Raw genomic sequence first — 21,609 nt, 5'->3', positions numbered from 1 at the left:
TGGGCCGGGCGGGCCCGCTGCGGGCTCGCCGGGCCGCGGCGGCGGGTGGCGGCGGAGGTGCCACGTGTCAGCGCAGGAGTGGGCGCGCGGTGGCGGCGGACATGTCCGTCGGTGGGTTTTCGTCCGGCGGCGAAGAGGGAGCGGAGCTAGGGTTAGGGATCCGGAATTTCGGGGAGGAGATGCCCTTTTATAGGTAGAGGGAGCTAGGAGGCTCCAAATTGAGCATGGTTTACAGCCACGCGATCGTGATCAAACGACCTAGATGATGGAGGGGGTTTAGGTGGGTTTTGGGCCACTTTGGAGAGGTGTTGGGCTGCAACACACACGAGGCCTTATCGGTTCCTCGGTTAACCGTTGGAGTATCAAAAGAAGTCCAAATGACACGAAACTTGACAGGCGGTCTACCAGTAGTAAACCGAGGCCGCTTGGCAAGTCTCGGTCCAATCCAAGAACGTTTAACACCCGCACACGGAAAGAGACAAAAGGGAGCGCCAGAGGACATAGGAGCGCCGGATTGCAAAACGGACAACGGGGAAAATGCTCGGATGCATGAGACGAACATGTATGCAAATGAAATACACATGATGACATGATATGAAATTCATGACACGCAAACAAATGACAAGGCAATAACAGCGAATAACTGGAAGACACGTGGCGCAACGGTCTCAGGGCGTTACAGTGAGCTCATTACTCTCCATAAGAGTCACATGATCTCTTTGTTTCTTTTTATTTCTTTCTCTTTTCTTCTCTTTTATTTGGGATCATGGCAAAAATAAGCAAGCCCTTGACTCAACACTAATCTTTATTATATAGCTCATGGACTCGATTACATAGAAGGATAATAAAGCAAAACTCACGACTAGATCATACTAAGAACTTTTATTCTACTAGATCAAGATACTACCAAAAGGACCGAACTAAGAAAAACAGTAAAGATAAAAGTGATGGTGATATGATACCGAGGCACTCCCTCAAGCTTGGCAGTTGCCAAGTGGAGTGCCCATACCCATGTGATTATGTCCTCTTTGTTGGTGAAGAAGGTGTAGTTGTTGATGATGGGTAGTCGCACATCGAGCGTAGGAGGTCTTCTAGCTTGCGGATAATGCCCTTGAGTGCGATGATATGCTCCTTCAACAAAATATTTTCACATGTGAGATACTTATTTTGTATACGAGCCAAATCAATCATCTTGAAAGCTTAGATTTCTATTGGGGTAAGAAGATTGTGATCCAGTTGAAGGGTGTCTTCTGTTGCTGGAACTTGGTCCTCCATGGCCTTCTTGATCCCTTCATCCTTGATGATCTCCATAGGTTATTCTCTCTTCAGTTCTATCTTCATTAGCCAAGCATCGTTGCCCTCATGGGTGGAGGAGGAGGGAGACGATATAGTGCCTGGCCTTCAGAACCCTGATAGAAAACAACTCGAGACAAAGACAAGATTTTTGTGTGATACGGGAGTCAAAACCCCCGGGAGGTTATATAATGAATTTTTACCGACCAAAATACGTGTTCTGTAAGAAAACGGAGTCCGGAGAGCGCATGAGGTGCCCACGAGGTAGGGGGCGCGCCCAGTAGGGTAGGGCGCGCCCTCCACCCTCGTGGAGCCCTCGTGTCCTTTCCAGACTGCTGCTTATTTTTCTATTTTTCTAAATATTCCAAAACAAAGAAATATTGCCTTAAAAACTGTTTTGGAGTCGGTTTACTTACCGTACCACACACCTATTGCTTTTCGGAGTCTGAAACATTCCGGAAAGTGTCCCTTATGTATTCCTCCAAGGTTATGGTTTCAATAACATTGGTTTCAACATTAATGGGATTACCCGAGATATAGTGTTTGATTCTTTGACCATTTACCACCTTTGGATTTGTGCCTTCGAAGTTGTTGATTTTTATGGCACTAGAACGATAGACCTCCTCGATAACGTAGGGACCTTCCCGTTTATAGAGAAGCTTTCCTGTAAAAAATCTTAAACGAGAGTTGTATAACAATACATAATCACTTACATTAAACTCATGCTTTTGTATCCTTTTGTCATGCCATCTTTTAACTTTTTCTTTAAACAACTTGGCATTTTCGTAGGCTTGGGTTCTCCATTCATCAAGTGAGCTAATATCAAATAACCTCTTCTCACTGGCAAGTTTAACATCATAGTTGAGCTCTTTAATATCCCAATAAGCCTTATGTTCTAGTTCGAGAGGTAAGTGACATGCTTTTCCATAAACCATTTTATACGGAGACATACCCATAGGATTTTTATATGCAGTTATATAGGCCCATAATGCATCATCAAGTTTCTTGGACCAATTCTTTCTAGACCTATTGACAGTCTTTTGCAAAATTAATTTGAGCTCTCTATTACTCAATTCTACTTGACCACTAGACTGAGGGTGATAAGGAGATGCAATTCTATCATTAACATCGTATTTAGCAAGCATTTTACGGAAAGCACCATGAATAAAATGTGAACCACCATCAGTCATTAAATATCTAGGGACTCCAAACCTCGGAAAAATAACTTATTTAAGCATTTTAATAGAAGTGTTATGATCAGCACTACTAGTTGGAATAGCTTCTACCCACTTAGTAATGTAATCAACAGCAACTAAAATATGTGTATAACCATTAGAGGAAGTAAAAGGTCCCATATAGTCAAAGTCCCAAACATCAAATGGTTCAATAACAAGTGAATAATTCATAGGCATTTCTTGACGTCTACTAATATTACCAATTCTTTGACATTCATCACAAGATAAGACAAACTTACGGGCATCCTTGAAGAGAGTAGGCCAATAAAAACCAGATTGCAATACCTCATGTGCAGTCCTATCTCCAGCATGGTGTCCTCCATAAGCTTCGGAGTGACACTTGCGTAGGATCCGTTCCTGCTCATGCTCAGGTACACAACGTCTAATAACACCATCTACTCCTTCTTTATAAAGATGTGGGTCATCCCAAAAGTAATGCCTCAAATCATAGAAGAACTTTTTCTTTTGCTGGTATGTGAAACTAGGTGGTATAAATTTAGCAACAATGTAATTAGCATAATCAGCATACCATGGAGCAGTATGAGAAGCATTTATGACATTTAATTGCTCATCAGGAAAGCTATCATCAATAGGTAGTGGGTCATCAAACACATTTTCTAACCTAGACAAGTTGTCTGCAACGGGGTTCTCAGCTCCTTTTCTATCAACAATATGCAAATCAAGTTCTTGTAGCAAGAGAACCCATCTAATAAGTCTAGGTTTAGCATCTTTCTTTTCCATAAGATATTTAATAGCAGCATGATCAGTGTGAATAGTTACTTTAGAATCAACAATATAAGGTCTAAACTTATCACAAGCAAATACAACTGCTAAGAATTCTTTTTCAGTAGTAGCATAATTTCTTTGAGCGTTGTCTAGGGTTTTACTAGCATATTGAATAACATTTAGTTTCTTATCAACTCTTTGTCCTAGAACAGCACCTACAACATAATCACTAGCATCGCACATAATCTCAAAGGGTAAATTCCAATCAGGTGGCTGAACAATAGGTGCAGAGATCAATGCTTTCTTAAGTATTCAAATGCTTCTACACAATCATCATAAAAAAACAAATGGTATATCTTTTTGTAATAAATTAGTCAGAGGCCGAGAGATTTTTGAGAAGTCCTTAATGAACCTCCTATAAAAACCGGCATGACCAAGGAAACTTCTTATACCTTTGATGTCCTTGGGACATGGCATCTTTTCAATAGCATCAACCTTGGCTTTATCAACTTCAATACCTCTTTCAGAAACTTTATGCCCCAAGACAATACCTTCATTAACCATAAAGTGGCACTTTTCCCAATTCAAGACAAAATTAGTTTCTTTACATCTCTGCAAAACTTGATCAAGGTTGCTCAAGCAATCATCAAAAGAAGATCCATAGACGGAAAAGTCGTCCATGAAAACCTCACAAATCTTTTCACAAAAGTCAGAGAATATAGCCATCATGCATCTTTGAAAGATAGCAGGTGCATTACACTAGCACTAGCACCCATATCACATAAGCCATGATAACAATGATCTCCTGTTTTAACAGAAATAACATGGATGCCTACCACAGGTCTAGGTTTATCTTTAGCACAAGGTTTAGCAATTCTAGCAGTTTCATCATAGAAATAAATAACATGTCCATCAATATTATCAGACAAGAGATCTTTAACGATAGCAATATTAGGTTCAACTTTAACTTGTTCAGGAGGTGTATATGTTTTAATCTTGCTTTTACGAACCATAGTTGAAGCTTTAGCATGATCCTTTATCCTAACAGGGAAAGGTGGTTTCTCAACATAAGAAGTAGGAACAATAGGATCATTATAAGTGATAGTATTTTCTTCAACTTTAATAGGTGCAGCTACTTTTACTTCTATGGGAGGATGGTATTTAAACCACTTCTCCTCAGGGAGATCAACATAAGTAGCAAAAGATTCACAAAAAGAAGCTACTATCTCAGAGTCAAGTCCATATTTAGTGCTAAATTTACGAAAAATATCGGTATCCATAAAAGATTTAACACAATCAAAACTACGTGTCATACCTGACTCCTTACCATTGTCGAGGTCCCAATCTTCGGAGTTGCGTTTAATTCTTTCCAATAAATCCCATTTGAATTCAATAGTCTTCATCAAAAAAGAGCCAGCACAAGAAGTATCAAGCATGCTGCGATTGTTACCAGAAAGCCGAGCATAAAATTTTTAAATAATCATTTCTCTTGAGAGCTCATGATTGGGGCATGAATATAACATTGATTTAAGCCTCCCCCAAGCTTGAGCGATGCTTTCTCCTTCGCGAGGCCAAAAATTATATATATAATTGCGATCACGATGAACAAGATGCATAGGATAAAACTTTTGATGAAATTCCAATTTCAATCGTTTGTAGTCCCAAGACTCCATATCATCACATAGCCTATACCATGTCGATGCATCTCCCTTCAAAGATAAAGGGAAGACCTTCTTCTTAACAACATCTCAGGGTACACCTGCAAGCTTAAATAATCCACAAACTTCATCCACATATATTAGATGCTCATCAGGATGTTTTGTTCCATCTCCTAAAAAAGGATTAGCTAGCAGTTTTTCTACCATACCCAAAGGAATTTCAAAGCAAGCATTTTCATTTTCAGTAGGTTGAGGAGCAACTCTTTGCTCTACTGGTCAGGGTGAAGATACCCCGAACAAGCCCCTCAGAGGATTACTTTCCATAGTAACAAGTGACAGTAAATTTCAGCACACTATATAAATTTTTCCTTACCAAATTCAACCAACCGAAGGCGCTTCACTCCCCGGCAACGGTGGCAGAAAAGAGTCTTGATGACCCACAAGTATAGGGGATCTATCGTAGTCCATTCGATAAGTAAGAGTGTCGAACCCAACGAGGAGCAGAAGGAAATGATAAGCGGTTTCAAGCAAGGTATTCTCTGCAAGTACTGAAATAAGTGGTAACAGATAGTTTTGTGATAAGATAATTTGTAACGGGTAACAAGTAACAAGAGTAAATAAGGTGCAGAAAGGTGGCCCAATCCTTTTTGTAGCAAAGGACAAGCCTGAACAAACTCTTATATGATGTAAAGCGCTCCCGAGGACACATGGGAATATCGTCAAGCTAGTTTTCATCACGTTCATATGATTCGCGTTCGGTACTTTGATAATTTGGTATGTGAGTGGACCGGTGCTTGGGTGCTGCCCTTACTTGGACAAGCATCCCACTTATGATTAACCTCTATTGCAAGCATCCGCAAATACAACAAAAGTATTAAGGTAAACCTAACCATAGCATGAAACATATGGATCCAAATCAGCCCCTTACGAAGCAATGCATAAACTAGGGTTTAAGCTTATGTCACTCTAGCAACCCATCATCTACTTATTACTTCCCAATGCCTTCCTCTAGGCCCAAATAATGGTGAAGTGTCATGTAGTCGACGTTCACATAACACCACTAGAGGAGAGACAACATACATCTCATCAAAATATCAAACGAATACCAAATTCACATGACTACTAATAGCAAGACTTCTCCCATGTCCTCAGAAAAAAAGTAACTACTCACAAAGCATAAACATGTTCATAATCAGAGGGGTATTAATGTGCATATAGGATCTGAACATATGATCTTCCACCAATTAAACCAACTAGCATCAACTACAATGAGTAATTAAAACTACTAGCAACCTACTAGCACCAATCCCGGACTTGGAGACAAGAATTAGATACAAGAGATGAACTAGGGTTTTGAGATGAGATGGTGCTGATGAAGATGTTGATGGAGATTGCCCTCTCCTGATGAGAGGAGCGTTGGTGATGACGATGGCGATGATTTCCCCCTTCGGGAGGGAAGTTTCCCCGGCGGAACAGCCCCGCCAGAACCCTAGATTGGTTCCGCCAAGGTTCCGCCTCGTGGCGGCGGAGTTTTGTCCGAGAAGATGGCTTATGCTTTATTTCCCATCGAAAGAGTCCATATAGCAGAAGATGGTCACCGGGGGGCCCACGAGGTAGGGGCGCGCCCAGGGGGTAGGGCGCCCCCCTCCCCCACCCTCGTGGGCAGGGTGTGGCCCCCCTGGTGAAGTTCTTGCGCTCAATGTTTTTTATATATTTGGAAAACATCATCTGTGAAGTTTCAGGACTTTTGGAGCTATGCAGAATAGGTCTCTAATATTTGCTCCTTTTCCAGCCCAGAATCCCAGCTGCCAGCATTCTCCCTCTTCATGTAAACCTTGTAAAATAAGAGAGAATAGGCATAAGTATTGTGAGATAATGTGTAATAACAGCCCATAATGCAATAAATATTGATATAAAAGCATGATGCAAAATGGATGTATCACCGCTGAAAGCAGGTTGCATGAAGCCTTTATGAGTTTGCTGAAAGGTTTTGAGGTACGTGAAATAGTGTATGTTTTTGACAGTACCGCACACGTTAGGTGTGCCATATGCAGATAGTAGCCCCTGAGACTCTGGTTGCTGTCGAGAGCGGCGGCAAACAGAGGATCATAGTCCCAGGTAATAATCAGGCTGCCTTCATGTGCAAGTGGCTGAAGGTCCAGTGGCTAGCCGGACTGATGAGTTTGCCGAGTTGAAGTGGCAATTTGATGTGGCAGATGTCGACATCGTGCTTGTCAACAAGCGACTTGACGAGGCGCAGGGTATGTGATTTCTCCGATGATCAACACATGGTAAGAGGAGCATGATGATAGTATCTTTAATATGTTTGTGACTGTAGATGGAGCTGTTGTCGTGGAGACCCTTCGGGCGGAACTTGCCCAAGCCAAGGAACAAGTTAGGAATAGTGATGCAGCCACTCTAAAGGCTGTCGAAGAGCTGAGGGCCGAACAGGCCGCTCATTGCCAAAGCAAGGAAAAAATGGACAAGATGGCTGTTGAGTTGAAAGACGCCGCCGACCGTTACCAGCTTCTTGAATAAGAAAACCGAGCGAAGGCGATGGACCTGGAGAAGGTCATGGTAGAGGCCAAGGAAGCCCGCTCTAAAATCAGAGCAGCAAAGGAGGAGCTGCGTCAGGCTGGAGATATCGCGGCTGGGAAGCCCTTTTTGTTGCGGACAAATTTCGGACATCCAAAGTATGCCCCCCTTGATCAACTGTGGAGTTCAGCAGACGCGTACGTGGATTTGGCGGCAAGTGCTCCTGATGCGGCCGAGTACTTCAAGTATCAAAAAGATCGTGAGGTGGAAAAGCTGTTCTGGTCACAGTTCCATGTTCCAGTGCGTCCGCTGCTGTTGAATGAGCGAATAACCAAGTGGGTCGAGCTCCATAGGTTGTCCGGACTTGCCATGAGGTCTGTTGTGGATCATTTGTGGCCGGAAGGGTCAAGGCCGAATAGTTATTTTAGTTTAGTGCAATAGTTCCTTGGCGTTGTGCCGCGTATCGATGCTATGAAGAGGTCGGCGTGCATAGAGGGTGCGTGGATGGCACTTGCCCGTGTCAAAACATACTGGGCAGAGATGGAGGCCACCGCTATTGCAACCCAGAGTTCGGCCATAGGCCGAGTATCTGCCGAGCACTACTTTGAAGAAGTCCTTGAAGGCGCTCGTTCAATAGAGGCTCAGTGCTCGAAGAATATAATGTTCTAGTGACATGTATTCCCATTGTAAAAACAATGTTTTATTGAATTATAAAGGTTGTGTTTATACTTTTGCCTGAAAGTATTAAGATGCCTCCTGTGCAGCCGTTTATGTATATGTGTATATAACCTGAAAGTTTGCAGTCGTCGGCTTCAGCCCCCACGCATATAATGTGGGGGTGTTCGCAAAAAACGCGTATTCACACTTGATCCAACGTCTTGGTCCATTAAGGAGGTGGTAGCGTAGCGAACGAGGCAATCGGACTATATTGCTTTAACACTTTCACTTAGCCATAGGAGTTTGATGGTGGGACTACTATATAGCCCCTGGTACTTCTGCGCTCGTCCTATTACGGGGCGCGTATGTACGTGACCGGTAAATGGCCCTTTGTTAATGCGGAGGAATCCCGAAGATTCCGCTAAGTCATCGAGTGGTTGATCAATCTCGCGCTTTATCATGACAGTCAGTTTTCGGCTTTCTCTACTGAGGTGCTCATCCGGATGAACCAAGGCACAATTGCAGTAGTTCTCCCGGTGCCACCTTAGCCGATATAGCGGAATGTAAGGTAGCAAAACACGAGAGCCGGGCAAACCCAACATTTGACCAAAGACATGATTCAGAGTTGATGCATATAAGGCCAAACTCGTGACGCCAAACACTCCCTAAGGTATTCGGTCTTTCTATCATATGCCGGGCTGAACAATGCCCTTAGTAATAAACCCCGAGTGTCCAGGTACGTGCAATATTCTGACGTGGCCAAATGCCAATAACGTCAGCATCCTTCTCGGTTGTATTGAGTATCCGGAGGATGTGAACAACAAGAGACACTAAAAAAGGTTTAGGCAGGGTCTTAATCTGAAAAGAAACCTTTGAGTGGGTCCCTGCTGCACGTCTGCGCCTGTGTCTCCGTTGTGACGTGTCCTGGACGGGTGTAGCATGATTGTTATCTGTAAAAGAGAAGAACTTAGGTGAAAGTTGTCGTGCCAAAAAATTGGTTATTCTCGATGAACCATTACAATACAAGATAAGTTAAGTTGAGCCGAACTAGCCCTATTACACGCGGGAAGCCCCTGGTACCGTCTATGAGGGTTTAACCAACAAACCAGTCTCAGATATATCTAGGGATGCACCGGACTCGTCTAACCGTGTCCGCGATCTTGATGACCCGTCATTTATTCTGGTTGGTGAGGCCGTCTAGTGTTCGGCTGTTGAAGCCTCCGCACGTCCTTCCGCGCGTAGAGAACTCTCAATATTTCCGCTAATGGTAATGATGCCACGTGGACCGGGCATCTTAAGCTTGAGACAAGCATAATGCGGTACTGCATTAAAACGAGCGAAAGCCGCTCTTCTGAGTAGTGCTTGGTAGCTGCTTCGGAATGGAGCGATGTCGAAGGTTAACTTTTCGCTTCAAAAGTTGTTGGGCGAACCGAATACAACCTCTAGTAATAGAGAGCCCGTGGAGCGGGCCTCTGGGCCTGGTATTACTCCCTTGAAGGTAGTATTACTATGGCTGATTTTTGTCGAGTCTATCCCCATTTTGCGGATTGTGTCCTAATATATCAGATTTAGACCACTGCCGCCGTCCATAAGGACTCGTGTGAGATGGTATCCGATTATTATTGGGTCTAACACCAAGGTGGCCAATCCTTCATGCCGGATGCTTGTCGGGTGATCCCTGCGATCAAAAGTGATCGGGCAAGCCAACGAGAGGTTGAACTTGGGGTGACAGGCTCTACGGCGCGTATGTCTCGGAGTGCATGTTTGCTTCTCCACTTCGTCACGTGGATCATGTTTACTATTTTAACCTATAGTGGGAATTTTTTCTGTCCTCCAGTGCTTTGCTAGTGAGGTTCGTCCTCGTCTTCGCTTGGTGTCTCCCTCCCCTTGTGTTCGGCGTTTAGCTTACCGGCCTGCTTGAAGACCTAGCATTCTCTGTGGGTATGATTTGCAGGTTTGTCGAAGGTGCCATGAATCTGACATAGTTTGTCTAGAATCTTATTTAGGTTGGACGGTCCATCTCTGCTGCCTTTGAAAGGCTGTTTCCGCTGACTTGGTCGAGAGCCCCTGAATCCGGCGTTTACCGTCGTATTATCTGGGTTGTCTTCTTTATTCCGACACTTGCTTTTACTGCATCGTGGTTTTCCATTGCCATCCCTGACTCCGGATGTGCTTGGGTCGTTGGTGCTACTGCGGGCTAACCAGCTATCTTCGCCCGCGCAAAACCGGGTCATGAGGCTTGTCAGTGCTGCCATTGTTCTTGGTTTTTCTTGGCCGAGGTGTCTGGTGAGCCATTCGTCTCGGACGTGTGTTTGAAAGCTGCTAAGGCTTCGGCGTCCGGGCAGTCGACGATTTGGTTCTTCTAGGTGAGAAACTTGTTCCAAAGCTTTCGGGCTGACTCTCCGGGCTGTTGAATTATATGACTTAAATCGTCTGCATCCGGAGGTCGGACGTAGGTCCCTTGAAAATTAGCCCGAAAAGCATCGTCGAGCTCCTCCCAACTTCCAGTTGAGTTTTCGGGGAGGCTTTTCAGTCAGTGCCGAGCTGGTCCTTTAAGCTTGAGGGGAAAGTATTTGATGGCGTGGATATCGTCTCTGTGAGCCATATGGATATGGAGGATAAAGTCCTCTATCCAGGCCCCAGGGTCTGTGGTCCCGTCGTACGCCTCCATGTTCACTGGTTTGAATCCTTCTGGGAATTCGGGGTCCAGCACCTCATCGGTAAAACATAGGGGGTGTGCGACACCCCTGTATTTTGATGTATCATGGTGTTTGGACGGTTGTAGTATTCAGTCTTGATTTTGTGCCGGAGTGCGCTTCCTAGATCCATAGATGGATCTGGTCATACTGGATTTTTGGCGCAAGTCTTCACGTAGATCGTGTGTTGACTTACGTGTGGCTTTGTTAGCCGCTCTATCGCGGCCACAAGGTGGTTGATCCGGCCGGTTGGCCATTTTAGTTTTTGCTCTGTGGGCTCTAAGGCCTCATCGTCGAATTCAGGCAGTAACTTGCGCTTCGGATAGCTCTTTGTGTGGTAACATCCACCATAATTTTCTTCGTTGTCGAGCACTTTGTTCCATCTTTTGCTGAGCGTATTTTGTGCGGCCTTAAGCCTTTGTTTTTGCTTCTTCAGACTCCTCGCTGTGGCAATAAGCCTTCTGCGGAGGTTCTCTTGTTCCAAGTGCCTTTCCGGGATGATGTGTGCATCTTTGTCCAGACTGTTTTCCTCCCCGGAGGGAGTTTGCTGAGCTTTATCCTCGGCGTCACCATGTTCGGACATCGGATCCGTACTATGTTCGCCATTTGCGGTTTCATCGTGCTCTGCCGCTGGGTCAATGTGGTCGTCGTTTCCTCTGGAGTCGACTGGAGTGTTATTTTCTCTTGCGTTGTTATCGCTGTTTTTGCCGAGGCGGGATTTGGAGCAGCGTCTATGCTGACGCTTTGTTTTCTTCCCGAGGGAGCTATTCTTCGCTTTATCCTGCCGCTCTTCTTCATTGTCTTCTTGGGTGTATCCACCATGTATATGTCATGTGGTGAGGTGGCGGTCCATTCTCCTGTGGGCGGTGGTTCCTGTTCGTCCCCTGCATCGTCGTCCATACCGTCGATGTCTTCGGAGTCGAAATTGAGCATGTCGGTTAAATCGTCGACAGTGGCTACTAAGTGGGTGGTGGGTGGGAAGTGAATTTCTTCGTTGTCCGCATCCCATTCTAGCCGGACATAGTTCGGCCAAGGTTCTCCTGACAAGGAGAGAGACCTTAATGAATTTAGCACGTCACCTAAAGGTGAGTGCTGAAAGATATCCACGGAGGTGAACTCCATGATCGGTGCCCAATCGGATTCGATAGGCACGGACGTAGGCGGCTCGGAGTCCGTGGCTGGAGATGAATCCAGTGGTTTGGCAACACGGCTCTCGTAAGGGGTGAAGTCAGTATCCGGCTCTATCGCCACTGAGGGTGCGGCTTCCATGGCAGGGGTCTATCCGCCCGTCCTTGGATGGCACAATTTGCTCCAGATTGAAGGTCGGAGTAGTTGCACGTGTGATCTCTCGAACACTGTCTTACGGCAGAGCTAAATCATGCTCGTCGCGACTGTGCGGCGCACCTGACATGGGCTCGAATCCGTCGAAGATCAAGTCTCCGCGGATGTCGGCGGTGTAGTTTAAGTTTTCGAACCTGACCTGATGGCCTGGGGCGTAGCTCTTGATCTACTCCAGATGGCCAAGCGAGCTGGCCCGTAGTGCGAAGCCGACGAATACGAAGATCTGTCCGGGGAGGAAAACCTCACCCTGGACCACATCGTTACCGATGATCAGAGGAGACATCAAGCCTTACGGTGACGGCACAGTGGAACTCTCAATGAAAGCACCAATGTCGGTGTCAAAACCGACGGATCTCGGGTAGGGGGTCCCGAACTGTGCGTCTAAGGCGGATGGTAACAGGAGGCGGGAGACACTATGTTTACCCAGGTTCGGGCCCTCTTGATGGAGGTAATACCCTACTTCCTGCTTGATTGATCTTGATGATATGAGTACTACAAGAGTTGATCTACCACGAGATCGTAGAGGCTAAACCCTAGAAGCTAGCCTATGGTATGATTGTTGTTGTCCTGCGGACTAAACCCTCCGGTTTATATAGACACCGGAGGGGGCTAGGGTTACACAAAGTCGGTTACAAAGGAGGAGATCTACATATCCGCATTACCAAGCTTGCCTTCCACGCTAAGGAAAGTCCCATCCGGACACGGGACAAAGTCTTCAATCTTGTATCTTCATAGTCCAATAGTCCGGCCAAAGGATATAGTCCGGCTCTCTGGAGACCCCCTAATCCAGGACTCCCTCACGTGCAGAGATCAATGCTTTCTTAAGTATTTCAAATGCTTCTACACAATCATCATCAAAGACAAATGGTATATCTTTCTGTAATAAATTAGTCAGAGGCCGAGAAATTTTTGAGAAGTCCTTAATGAACCTCCTATAAAAACCGGCGTGACCAAGGAAACTTCTTATACCTTTGATGTCCTTGGGACATGGCATCTTTTCAATAGCATCAACCTTGGCTTTATCAACTTCAATACCTCTTTCAGAAACTTTATGCCCCAAGACAATGCCTTCATTAACCATAAAGTGGCACTTTTCCCAATTCAAGACAAGATTAGTTTCTTCACATCTCTACAAAACTCGATCAAGGTTGCTCAAGCAATCATCAAAATAAGATCCATAGACGGAGAAATCGTCCATGAAAACCTCACAAATCTTTTCAAAAAAGTCAGAGAATATAGCCATCATGCATCTTTGAAAGGTAGAAGGTGCATTGCATAAACCAAAAGGCATACGTCTATAAGCAAAAGTACCAAAAGGGCAAGTAAAAGTAGTCTTTGATTGATCCTTAGCTGACACGGGTATTTGAGAGAAACCATAATAACCATTTAGAAAGCAAAAATGTGTATGTTTGGATAATCTTTCTAGCATTTGATCAATAAAGGGTAATGGGTAATGATCTTTTTTAGTGGCCTTATTTAATTTGCGGAAATCAATTACCATCCTATAACCTGTAATAATTCTTTGAGGAATCAATTCATCTTTATCATTAGAAACGACAGTAATACCTCCCTTCTTAGGGACACAATGGACAGGACTTACCCACTGACTATCAGAAACCACTACAAAAAAGACACATCCCTGACATTTTGGGCCGAACGAAAATAATTTTTGTCATACATATGACACTTCTATGACGATAATTGTGACAAAACCTGGTATCATCATAGATGTGGTGGTGTAGGATCGAAAGTATGTCTAGAGGGGGGTGATTAGACTACTTGACCAAATAAAAACTTAACCTTTTCCCAATTTTAGTTCTTGGCAGATTTTAGCTATTGTAGGCAAGTCAAGCAATCATCACACAATTCAAGCAAGCATGCAAAGAGTATATTGGCAGCGGAAAGTAAAGCATGCAACTTGCAAGAATGTAAAGGGAAGGGTTTGGAGAATTCAAACGCAATTGGAGACACGGATGTTTTTCCCGTGGTTCGGATAGGTGGTGCTATCCTACATCCATGTTGATGGAGACTTCAACCCACGAAGGGTAACGGTCGTGCGAGTCCACGTAGGGCTCCACCCACGAAGGGTCCACGAAGTAGCAACCTTGTCTATCCCACCATGGCCATCGCCCATGAAGGACTTGCCTCACTAGCGGTAGATCTTCACGAAGTAGGCGATCTCCTTGCCCTTACAAACTCCTTGGTTCAACTCCACAATCTTGTCGGAGGCTCCCAAGTGACACCTAGCCAATCTAGGAGACACCACTCTCCAAGAAGTAACAAATGGTGTGTTGATGATGAACTCCTTGCTCTTGTGCTTCAAATGATAGTCTCCCCAACACTCAACTCTCTCTCATAGGATTTGGATTTTTTGGAAAGAAGATTTGAGTGGAAAGCAACTTGGGGAAGGCTAGAGATCAAGATTCATATGGTAGGAATGGAATATCTTGGTCTCAACACATGAGTAGGTGGTTCTCTCTCAGAACATATGAGTTGGAATTGTGTATGTGTTCTGATGGCTCTCTCCACGAATGAAGAGGAGGTGGAGGGGTATATATAGCCTCCACACAAAATCCAACTGTTACACACAGTTTTCCAATCTCAGTGGGACAGAATCAACAAACTCGGTCGGACCGAAAAGGTAAACCTAGTGACCGTTAGAGATTTTTGGTGGGACTGACATGCAACTCGGTAGGACCAATATGGTTAGGGTTTGGGCATAACGTAATCTCGGTGAGACCGATTACACAAACTCGGTGAGACCGAGTTTGGTAATAAGCTAACCAGAGAGTCGGTCAGGCAAACTCGGTGGGACCGATTTGCTCTTTCGGTGAGACCGAAAAGTTACAAAAGGGAAACAGAGAGTTTACATTGCAATCTCGGTGGGACCGATTCGCTCTTTCGGTGAGACCAAAAACTTACGAAAGGGAAACAGAGAGTTTGCAATCCCATCTCGGTGAGACCGAGATCCCTATCGGTAGAACCGAATTGCTAGGGTTTGGAAGTGGCTTATGACAAGTGAAACTCGGTGGCGCCAGATAGAAAGAATCTGTAGGACCGAGTTTGGCTTAGGGTTTAGGTCATATGTGGATATGGGAAAGTAGTTGAGGGTTTTGGAGCATATCACTAAGCACATGAAGCAAGAGGCTCATTAAGCAACACCTCATCCCTCCTTGATAGTATTGGCTTTTCCTAAAGACTCAATGTGATCTTGGATCACTAAAATATAAAATGAAGAGTCTTGAGCTTTTGAGCTTGAGCCAATCCTTTGTCCTTAGCATTTTGAGGGTTCCACTTTCACATCCATGCCATTCCAATCATTGAGCTTTCCTGAAATAGTCATCTTGGAATAGCATTAGCTCAATGAGCTATATGTTGTTATGAATTACCAAAACCACCTAGGGATAGTTGCACTTTCAATCTCCCCCTTTTTGGTAATTGATGACAACATATAGATCAAAGCTTCGACAAATGATAATAAGCATGAAATATATCGTCGCTTTGAGAAGTATGTGACAAGTAAGAGCTCCCCCTAAATTTGTGCATATTTAAAATTTGCTTTGGACTGCAAATGCACAAAGAGTTAGAGTCATGGGTTACTCTTCCATGTCACATACATCTTGGTGGAGTGCTTAAAATGATAAGAATGAAATACATGCACTCATCACCAAGAATAGTGAATGATCACATAAGATAGATAAGATGATAATATTAAGCAAACATTAAGTGTAGCTTATGATCAAACACATGATCATCAATGTCTCACGAGCAATGACATAGTATCTCACACAAAAGCAAACAAAGTTCGAAAAACCACCAAATAAAACAAGAGAGAATAAAAGCAACACGAAAAGCAACACTCTCTCTCGAAGCCTATGATCTATACATTTTCTCCCCCTTTGGCAACAAGTTACCAAAAAGTTCCTAGAAAATGCATAGTGCTAAGTCGACACTCAGGCTTGATCTTCAGGTGGTGGTGGAGTCCGGAGCACTCCAAGGACGAAGCCTTCTGTAGACGTGGTCGGAGTCGAGGCTGAAGTGGACGCTGGAGCTGGTGGAACTGAGGCTGTAGCTGGTGCAGACGTGGTGGCTCTGGGGTCAGCAACTGGCACTGCAGACGACCTCGGACCTCGTGGCACTCTGGCAAAGGCATCAGTTGTAGTCTTGCCTCTCCTCTCCTGCATGTCATCCTGGAGCTGCTCCACTGCAGTCTGAATCTCTGTCACTTTGACATCCAAGTCATAGAACTTTTGTTCCATGATCCGCTCTAAGCTTGCCTGGTTCTGAGTTAGGGTGGCTAGTCCTTGCTCAATCCGCAGGGTGGATGCAATCAAGTAACCAAGCTGCTCTTGTTTGGTTTTCAGGAAATATTCAGATGCCTCCTCTTGAGTAGGCATCTTGGCAGCTTTCTCCTTCCTCGCCTTCTCCTTCTTGGCTTGTGCTTGGGCAGATGATGTCTCATTCTCAGTCATGACCACTTGATTATCTTCAAAGTCTGGACGGATGGGCAGGTGTTCCTTGTCCAATAAGTATATGCCCGTGTCCATCTTAGAGTTGATGAGCTCCTGAATCTGTGGGGGCATATCCACAGCTCCTCTTCTGGTCTACTGCTGTCCTCTTAATTGTTTCAATCATAAGGCTCATGACTTTGAATTTCTGTGGCACGTCAAAGATATGAAGAAAGTTGATTGCGTGGCCCCTGATCACCTTGTGATCTCTAGACTTGGGCAATAGGGTGTGCCTAAGAATCCAGTTGATGGTTGGCAGCCCTGACAGAAGATAGTGTACTGAGCCAAACTTGAACGTATCAAGTGCTTCATTTGGAATCTCCTTGTACATGTTTGACATTGAGTTGTGGTCCATCTTCTTCTTGGCATAAATGTCCAAGTCATCGTCATGCTCTTCTGGGGCATTAATCAGCTGAGCCCATTCAGCAACTGTAGACTGGTACCTCGTACCCTCTGACATCCATACAATCCTACCATCTGGATAGAAATGGGTTGTGGAGTAGAACTGCATGATGAGTTACTCGTTCCACTTTGTGAGCTTCTGCCCAACAAAGTCCTCTACTCCACATGCCTTGAAGCTGTCCTGCACTCCAGGGTAGTACTCTTCGTTGTCCTTGATGTATTGCCAATCAACCCATCTCATATCACAGACAATTGGCTTCTTGTCTAGCAGCACTGTCTCATAAAAGTCTTGCTACTCCTTGGTGTGAAACCTGTAGTCAACTGCAGTCCTTCTCCTTGAAGCATACGGGTCTGCTTCTCTCCACTTCCGGAGCCCTGAATCTCTCCTGAGTTTCATATCCTCAGCCACAAGATGAGCATCATTGTGGTATGGGATCTTGGGCTTGAGCTTTCTAAGAACATTCTTTTCTTCTTCTTCTGCAGCTTCAGGCACTGGGGCCTTGTTCTTCTCAGTAGCTGGGATGCTTCTTGTGTTCCTCTTTGGCTTTGGCTTTGCAGCTAGCTTGGCCTTGGAAGCAGCTGCCCTTGTTCTTATGGCATCACCCATCAGCTTGGGTGCCTTAGGTGCTGGTGCAGCTACCTCTTCTTCTTCCTCCTCATCTTCCATGATGGAAGCCTTGCCAAGCACTCTGGCTACAGTTTTCTTCATCCTTTCTTTCCTCTTCTTGCCTTCAGCAGCAACTGGCTCAATGGGAGTGGGCTTCTCAGTTGAAGCTCTGGCCTTTGACATAGGCTGCCTGCCTGCTGGCCTTTTGATCTTCATCCCTGGTTTTATGCCCTGTGCTGGCTCAACTCTCTTGGAAGTTGCTTCCTCTTCTGCCACATAATCCTCATCTTCTGAGTCTGAGGTTCTCTTCTTTCTCTATCTTGTGGCAGCTTTAGGCAGATTGCTAGGGGTGCTCCTGCTACCATCATCTGAGGAACTTGAGGGACTAGTGCCCTCACTCATCTGCACTTGCTGCTCTGACAAGTTCTGGCTATCACTTTGGTCTGACATGATGCAAACTCTGACTGCTGACCCTGTGAATAGGTTATAGATGAGATAGAGTAGATAAGCATCACAAAATGCAGAGATTTTTGCAAAAGAATAATTCAAAAACTTAGTTTTAGTTTCCCACTGAAAGCATCTCGGATCTACCGATTTCTAAACTCGGTGATACCGAAGCAGTTTTGGCACCTAAACTAGTGAACTCGGTTAGACCGAGTCGCAGTTCGGTGGCACCGAGACTGCTAGGGTTTCACAGACTTCCAAAATCGGTCACACCGATAAGTAATTCTCGGTCAGACCGAGTCTCACTTGTGCAATGGCATAAGCCAAATCGGTGGAACCGAGTTTTTCAACTCGGTGGGTCCGAGATGGTTTCGACGGAAACCTAACCCTAAAATTTTCGAATTAAACCTAATCTACGAGTTCATTGACTGGATAGAAGTTTAACAAACGTGGCAAGAATCATGATGATCACAATGTGCTAAGAATCGGATTGGTGAATAGCATAAAGATCGAGTCCATACCCTAGTTCGGCGGAGACTTGCTACGGCGGCAACGGCGGGGTTGAATTTCCGTTGACGGCGACGGAGACCAGCGACTGGAGGCGGCTGGCGGCAAGGAGACGATCCGGAGACCAAGTTGGCAGAGCAGGCTATCGCGCGGGCGAAGGGGTTCGGAGAAATTTCCAAATTTTTGCCCGTGACTATATATAGCCCGACCCTGTCGGTGTGACCGAGTGGAACAACTCGGTGGCACCGAGATGCAAAACTGTATACAGTTGTTGCAACTCGGTGTGACCGAATGGTTCAAATCGGTTGCACCAAGATTGAAAACCTAGATCAACTTAATGATCTCGGTAGGACCGAAAGTAGGGTATCGGTCAGACCGAGAATCATAAAGAGATTTTGGAAGTTTAAGTCTATGACGAATCGGGGACTCCGAGCGCTCCTCACACAGAGTGGTTCGAATCTGACTTGATCAAATTTTGTGATGTAGCATGAATAGAGTTTGAGATGAGAAAAGCATAGATAGCTAGAGGAGGTTCTTAGGCATTCTTGTCCATCCACTTGGCAAAAGGAAATAAAACCAAACAATCAAAACAAAAAGTGGATGTCCTCGAATGAGTAAAATATGCAACCAGCATGCTCACACAATAAGATGGCAAATGAAATATGTGACAAGGCATGCACAACCAATTCTAGCATCTATCAAGCAATTTGCGATGACAAGGTCATCTATATATGAGTATATTGACTTAGGAGTCAAATGAGAACACTTGATCATAGGTCATACTCATTGTTTAAGCTCAAGTGGGGTTACCACTTTTACATAAAGCATTGTTGTGTTCACATCTTTAGAGTTGCTTTAGCTCAAGTCTTAGAGTAAAGCTCCCCTAGATGTGATATCCCCTCTTAGAGGGATGAACTAACCTCGGGTTTTGTCGATGATGACTTCATGTAGATGTTGAAGATGTGGATGCTCAATGTTGATGTAGATCACTTGGAGCTATCCATTTGAGTGAATTGCACTTTCAATACCTACATGAGTTAGTCCCACAAGGAACAAACAAGGATATCCATAGACATAGAGTGATGCACACACAAGATGATGTCCATGAAAACTTTTAGGTTACCTTGTCCCTTGTCTTACCAACAAGAGGGTTTGTGACTCCTTGAACTAGTGCAAGATGTGGAAGTTGATTGCACTTGTTCTTGCCAAAATTATAAGAGTGAAGTATGTTGGCGGAGTCACCCTCAAGAACTCTCTAGTTCTTCTTCTTTTGGATCCACACCATCTTGATGGGAATCCTTGGAGTTGTAGTCATACTTGATGAAGTGGAACTTGAAGTAGTCTTGGGAATCCACTTGACTAAGGTCTTAGGAGCTTCTTCAAATGCATCAATTTCCTCTTGAAGCTTGTCCTTGCCTTTTTGCTTGTAGTCTTGTGGTGGAAGATCATCTTGAGCTTGTGTCCCCTTGAAAGAAGTATCATACTTCTCTTGTTGAGGAACAAACTTTGTCTTGGGGTATTGATCTTCTTCCCACTCAACTCCATTGGCATTGAACTTTCGTTCAAAACCAACGCCTTGATTCTTCCGGTGCATTCCTTGCTTGCGCACAATTTCCTCGAATTGCTTACTCCCAGCAAGGCTTTTGTACACTCCTTTCTCTATAATTCCCTTCAATAAGCTATTTTCTTGCTCAAGTGTAACTTGGCTAAGAGAATCATTAGTGGAATCAAGAGAACTACTAGAAGCAACAATATTGGATTTAGCATGATCATTGTTACTGCTAGAGGAAGAATCTTTCTTGTTCTTGTTAATAGACTTGACTTGAGGCATGTAAGTGGATAAGAGTAAACGCTTGGCAATGTAAGAAGAACTTTTCTTGCGGAGATCATCATTGATTGCTTTTAAGAACTCATGCTCTTGCTCAAGATTGAGCTTTTCAAAGCGTAATTTCTCATGAGCTCTTAAAAGTTCTCGATGATCTTCGAAGATACTTTCATGAGCTAACTTAAGAGTGTTTAGTTGTTTAGTTAGAGCCTCAATCTTCTCCTTATCGTTGTCATTCATTTTATCTTGATTAGCATGATTAATTGACGTTTCATCATAGTATTCATCACTAGAGTTGTCAACAAGCAAATCATCACCTAACAAGTCATCTTCATCACTATTGAAATCAACATACTTGGGGTGTGTTACCTTAGGACCTTTGGTCATGAAGCATCTTCCAATTCCTTCATTTGGTGAGTCAAATATGTCGTAGGAGTTGGTGGACACAAGTGCTAGACCGGCAACACCTTCATCTTGAGTATCTTCGGAGTCAGAGTGATAACTTCTCTCGGAGTGGCTGTCGGAGTCGGATCTGGATACCCATTCACCAACATGAGCTTGATATCTTCGTTTTGTGTAGCTCCTTGATGATTTTTCCTTCCTTTCCGAATCCTTGCTTCTCCGTGAGTATCTTTGTTCATAACGATCATCTCTACTCATTCTCTCTCTTGGTGGTGATTCTTTGCTTCTTCTTTTTGGAGAATCTTCTCTTCTCTTGTAGGGAGCCGTACACTCATTGGAATAGTGTCCGGGTCTTCCACAACTGTAGCAGTTTCGCTCTCGACTAGAAGATCTTTTGTCATTGTAGGACCTTGACTTGAAGCTTCTATCTTTGCTTCTACTCTTGTAGAACTTGTTGAAGTTCTTCACCATTAAGCTCAATTCTTCATTGAAGTTTTGTTTCTCACTTGATGATGTAGGGGCTTCACATGAGGCTTTGTAGGCACCACTTGATTTGTTGTGAAGTTCCTCTTTATCCTTAAGTGACATCTCATGAGCAACAATTCTTCCAATCACCTCCGTTGGCTTGAGATCTTTGTAATTGGGCATCATTTGGATCAATGTGCACATGGTATCATATTTTCCATCCAAGGCTCTTAGAATCTTCTTGATGATGAATCTATCGGTCATCTCTTCACTTCCTAAGCCGGCAATCTCATTTGTGATGAGAGCAA

This window comes from Triticum dicoccoides, chromosome 3A (genome assembly GCF_002162155.2).
Source record: "Triticum dicoccoides isolate Atlit2015 ecotype Zavitan chromosome 3A, WEW_v2.0, whole genome shotgun sequence".
In the NCBI taxonomy this organism is placed as follows: Eukaryota; Viridiplantae; Streptophyta; class Magnoliopsida; order Poales; family Poaceae; genus Triticum; species Triticum dicoccoides.
The sequence above is the reverse complement of the archived record's forward strand: the minus strand, read 5'-3'. Positions refer to the sequence as shown.